Genomic DNA, 6,000 nt, shown 5'->3' with positions numbered 1-6,000 from the left:
CTGGTGTCTATTGTGGTGAGACATGAATGTTAAGATCTTACCTCTCAGTACTGCCTTTGCTGTTTGCCAGTAGAGGGCTGGACCCTGTTCATGTTGAGAATTAGCATGTTGGTATTCCTTCCAGGCAGATTGTAGAATGTCCTGAAATTTATTAGAGGAAGCTAAATAGAAGGGAAAGCGCCAAAACCTGTGGTTGCCAGAGGGACCCAACGAATCCAACCTAAACCAAATTAGAGCATGGTCCGTCAATCCTAACGTCTCTATACCAGAATCCGATATTTTTGGAGGGTAAATAGAGGATGGCAGAAGATAATAACCAATTCTGGAGAACACAGAATGGGGAGCAGAATAAAAAGTATACTCTTTATCAGTTGGGTGTTGGAGACGCCAGTTATCCGGTAGGTGAAGATGTCTAAAGCCGCATACACACTAGACTGTTTTCATGAACGGTATGGACGATAACTATATTGATCAACGATATATCGTTCAGCGTGTAAGCAGTGAACGACCAACTATGCTCGCTCCTGCGGGACGTTAATGTCTTTTGTCGCACGTACAGACTACAGAACCAACAAACCAAAATATTCATTATGAGTGAACACTGAGAAGTGATCCCCACCCTATGAGTGAACAGTGTATAATGATACAACTGCTAAATATTATGAGATCCGGGAATTAAAAGAAGGGCAATGTAACAAGATATATTAACGGTCTCATAAAGGTAATTCCTGTAGTCTAACCAATATAAAGCAATAACAAAAAAACAAAACAATATACTTCAAACGTAAGGTGAAAAGGTAATGGTAACCATACATAGTAATTAAGGACCCTGAGTATGAATCCTGGAAGAGATGAAGCCTCGCCGGAAACAACAGGCCGAACTTCCTCTGTGCTTTTATTAGTTTGGCACACACAGGTGACATCTCCTTACGAGCACATGTGTGTGCCAAACAAATTGAGTAATCTTGAAATTACAGCAAACGGGAGTTCTGCCATTTAATTGTGCCTTTTTTCTGTGCTGCAGTCCGTATGGCCGATTTATGAGTTAAATTAAGGCATCCAAATATGACAGTACGTGGTCGTCTGGTATGGAATTGTATACATTATACACATCCTTTTTATCTTCATTGACATCAGTTACAATACTCGCCAGGTCAGGTCTTTGAGTGAAGATGATTGACATCCTGCATTATAACCAATTAGTCCAAAATATGCTTTTTTTTTTTGTATTTTACTATGGTCATGTCTATGTTGCTTGCTTATCAGAAATCTACATAAACCATTAGTTTTGCTGTAATATAGTGGTCTCATGTACCAAATGCTGGGTACACACTGGCAGATATATTGGCTGATCAATTGATCGGCCAATATATTGCGCGTGCGTCGGCCAGTGTGTACCAGCGATATGTCTATGAATGACGTCGGTCAGACATATCGCATTGGCTGTGCTGCACAGCCGATGCCCAATATATATGCAGATATATCTGCTCATCGTGCTGTGTGTACGGGTGGCCCAACGGGACCCACAGCCAAATGACAGATGATGAATAAAGTTGCCAATGTGACTTCAAAGGTAAATGATGTATCACCATACACCAAAAATAATATACAGAATATACAGATACCCCAAATAAGTAACCAATGGGTCTCCTTGGTGCTTGATAGACAACGTCACTCTAAAGGTACATGCTTCTCATACCATACATCTCGAGAGAAAACAAACAATAGTGCAATATTGTTATTAACAATTCAATTCCTATGTTGCATGTACTAGGTAGGAACAGTGGTTCTCAAACTCGGTCCTCAGGACCCCACACAGTTCATGTTTTCCAAGTCACCCAGCGCATGCACAGGTGTATTCATTACTCACTGACACATTTTAAAAGATCCACAGGTGGAGCTAATTATTTCACTTGCGTTTCTGAGAGGAGACCTGGAAAACATGCACTGTTTGGGGTCCTGAGGACCGAGTTTGAGAACCCGTTGTCTACTATAATAAGCAGACAAAAGCGCTTGAACTGAACCCAAGTTTTCGCTGGCTTTCAGGTACTCAATTCCCTCCTATTTCTTCCAAATTGCTCTTTTCAATTTGAGTTGAACATATAGAAATCGGGAAAGAAACTCCATATAGTGTAGTACAGGTTTTATTATATGACATACATGAATGCTTTGAACACAGTGGACTCTTACCATAGGGATATGTCTACAAAAGCAGACAAACAGCGTATGGCTGTACAATGAACCAGGCATCCCCGGAGCTCCTGTTATCACCTAATGGATCACGTCACACTGTGTCCCAATGTCATCCAGGCTGTTTGTCTGCTTATGCATGTGTCCTTTACAGACAGGTGCCAGCATGACACCAACTTGTGGACACTAAAAACAGACAAAAAGAAAACCTTGTCAACATCTCCAGTGGCCAATAATGGCCCAACCGTACTGGCCATCCCGCCCAGGTCTGAAAACTCCACCTCAGCCTGTGAGACTACAACCTGCATATCAGGTGTCCTCAGCCTGGGAGACTACAACCTGCATACCAGGTGTCCTCAGCAGTGGCGTAACTAGGGTATTTGGAGCCCAGGGCAAATTTGAAAAAGGAGGCCCCCCCATGTGCGCGTGCCAAAGGCGCGCGCGGCAAAAAATGGGCGTGGTCACTTAAAAATGGGGCGTGGCAACATGACACACCCCTTTATTTTCAAACTGAACATTCCTATCCATATGCACCTTAACCCCAGTAGTACCCCCAGTATGCAGTTGTGGTCCCTCTCATGCAGGCCCATAGTAGTGCCCCTTATACAGTATCCCCAGTAGTGGTCCCTCTTATACAGCCCCCAATTAGTTCCCCTTACTCAGTACCCCCAGTAGTGGCCCCCCCAAATGCAGTGCCCCACGTAGTGTTCCCCCTTATGCAGTGCCCCCAGTAGCAGTCCCCACAATGCAGTGCGCCCAGTAGCGGTATCCCCTTATGCAGTGCCCTTTTATATAGTGCCCCCAGCAGTAGTCCCCCCCCCATGCAGTTTTCCCAGTAGTGGTCCCCTTATGCAGGCACCCTGTAGTGATCCCCCTATCTAGTGCCCCCTGTAGTGGTCCCCGCAGTGCCCCTAGCAGTAAGCCCCTTATATAGTGCCCCCAGCAGTAGTGTCCCCCCCTCCCATGCAGTGCCCCCAGTAGTGGTCCCCCTGATGCAGGCTCCCAGTAGTGACCCCCCCCCCCTATCCAGTGGTCCCTGTAGTGGTCCTTCCTATTATTGCCCCCATTAGTGGTCCCCCGAGTGCAGTGCCTCCAGTAATACTAGACCCCTTTTAGAATGCCCCCAGTGGTAGTCCCCCCCCCCAAGTAGTAGTCCCCAGTAGAGTAGCCCCCCCCAGTAGAGGTCCTCCCAATGGCACCCCCAGTAGATGTCCCCCCCAGTAGATGTCCCCCCCAGTAGTAGCCTACCCCTCCCCCGTTGTGCATATAAGTTTAAAAATAAATAAATATATATAAAAATATACTTACCTGATTCCACGCTGCTCCTGTCCACGATGCCGCTCCCGCCCTCCAGTCCGCCCGGGCTGGCGCGCTCAGCACTATGGGACTGACGTCATGACGTCAGTCCCATTACCCACTGCAGGAGCCGGACGGAAGTCCGGCTCTTGCAGTGGGTGCTGCAGCAGTCAATGAGAGTCTATCTGACTCTCATTGGCTGCTGTTTAACACACGCATCGCCGCCAGCGCTGGCGGCGATGCGTGTGTTATGCACAGCCTGAGCCCGCCTCCTGGCGCTATTGGGCAAGCGCTCAGGGGGAGGGAACGGGCTCAGGTGTGCAGCACAGGACCGGCGCTGGAAGCCTAGCGCCGGTCCTGTGCAAATGTGTAGCGCTGACCGCACTCATTGCGGTCGGCGCTACACTGGCTAACTACGGCGCCCAGGGCACGAACCCCGCTCGCCCTGCCCTAGTTACGCCACTGGTCCTCAGCCTGTGAGACTACAACCTGCATACCTGGTGTGAGAGGTTCTCTGCAAGAGAGGACACCATACATGAGCTCCCTGCCCTGTTATGGACCTGCTGGGAATCCCAGCAGGGATAATGGTCATCCTTCGAATAGAACAAAGGCTGGGGAGCAGTTAGAGACTCAGGGCCTGATTCAGAAACGGATGCTAATGCCGCCGCTGGTGCTAATTTGTACTCAGCGTCTCTGCAAAATTATGTAAATGTCGCAGCCACCTGGATTTGTATTGAGACACCCACCGGCAGCTTTACAAATCCAAGTGACTGTGTACAAGGACGCAGCTCGGTCGCAGATCAGTCGATAATGGTCTTTCAAGGTAACCTTATGATCGAGCAGAATGGGGGCGGGAACTGAGATACCGGAGCCATTTTGACTGCATACAAGATCACAGTCGCAAACTGAGACACGCCCTAAAAACGCTGCATTTGTCGCCACCTCCTCGTTGCTGCCCACAAATGGTCCCTGGTCAATCACTTTGCAAATAAATCCTCATTCAGAGCAACATCATTATTGAAACCTGACGTTTGCACTGATAACTGCTCAGCTGCATAAACATCGCATTGTGGGCCTGATTCAGGTTGGTTCACAAGTGTGCATACGCACACACCCCGCTCGCTGCGAAAATATGCTAATGAACGGCAGTCAGCAAAAACATCGGTACCATCGAGTAACATCGGAACCATCCGCACAGTTGTGGTTGACCCAACTCTACTGCACAAACTGCTAAACTTCCTGTCGCCATCTAGACTTCTGCCAGCGTATGCTTTCACAGGCTTAATTATGCACGCCCCTGTAACAGCGTTTAAACGCCCAGGCACACCTGTATTTCTCTGACCACCCCCCGTCACCACCCTCAATGGGCACTTCCTGTCAATCACTGTGCAAAGACTCTGCGTGCTCACTGTGATTGGCCTGTTCACACATGCACATTGCATCTTATACGCATGCACAGAATACAAATATCGGCTGGCTGCGTGTGAACGCAGGCCTTGCGATCCAACCTGAATCAGGCCTTGTGTCCTTCTCTGAATCAGGGCCTCTCAGACAGAAAAACTCAATGGCAACCTCACTGATGGTAAGCTCTGCACTGACCTTTACAGTGTCAGAAACTGCCTTAACCCTATAGGCTTGCAATCTCCAAAGCAAACTGCACTCTGGTCATCTGGTTCTTCGCAACTACTGAATAATTTACATTCATGTATGTAGAATACATACATGAATGTAAATTAAATAGATACAGGCCCTTACAGTATAAGCAGTGGCGTAACAGGACTCAAATGCGCCCTGTGCCACCCGCCCTCCTGAGTGCCTGCCATCATGATGTTGTGGGCATGATGTCATTACATCGTGCCGAGGGGGCGGGCCAGAAGCATCAGTAAGTCCAGCGCTGACCGGAGCTTCCTGTGTCACCCTGCTAGCCAGAAACATGGGCCCTAGGGCGGCGCAAGTGTCACCCACAGAACCCTGCGCCATTTAGAGATTCTAGATAGATGGAAAGATGTAGAACCACCCCAGAGAGAGAGAGACTATAGATAGATTATGTACAAAGCCAAAGCTTACCGCATATACTCGAGTATAAGCCGAGTTTTTCAGCACATTTTTATACTCGAGTCATGCCCGCATGGTACCCAGCTGAGTAGCGTACCATGCGGGCCGCGGTGCAGACTGTGTCTCTGTGACACAGCTGCACCGCGTGTGTAGCGCTGTCCGGACGGAGTTCGGTCAGCACTACACACTGCCAAACACACAGCCGCCGGAGCCGGCAGCTGTGTGTTTGTTGTAATCAGCAGCCGATGAGAGTCTGTCAGACTCTCATCGGCTGCTGCTGCTCCCACTGTGGGAGCCATCTTCCGGCTCCTGCAGTGGGTAATGGGAGAGACGTCATGACGACGTCTCTCCCATAATGCAAAGCGGCCTGAGGAGCTGACCAGGACCAGGAGCGGGGTTTCAGGTAAGTTTTTATTTTTTTATTTTTATTAGGACTACTGGGGGCACTACCAGGGGGGA

The sequence above is a fragment of the Taudactylus pleione genome, unplaced genomic scaffold (assembly GCF_031769625.1).
Source record: "Taudactylus pleione unplaced genomic scaffold, aTauple2 ptg000229l, whole genome shotgun sequence".
NCBI classification, from domain to species: domain Eukaryota; kingdom Metazoa; phylum Chordata; class Amphibia; order Anura; family Myobatrachidae; genus Taudactylus; species Taudactylus pleione.
Note: the sequence above shows the minus strand (reverse complement) of the source record.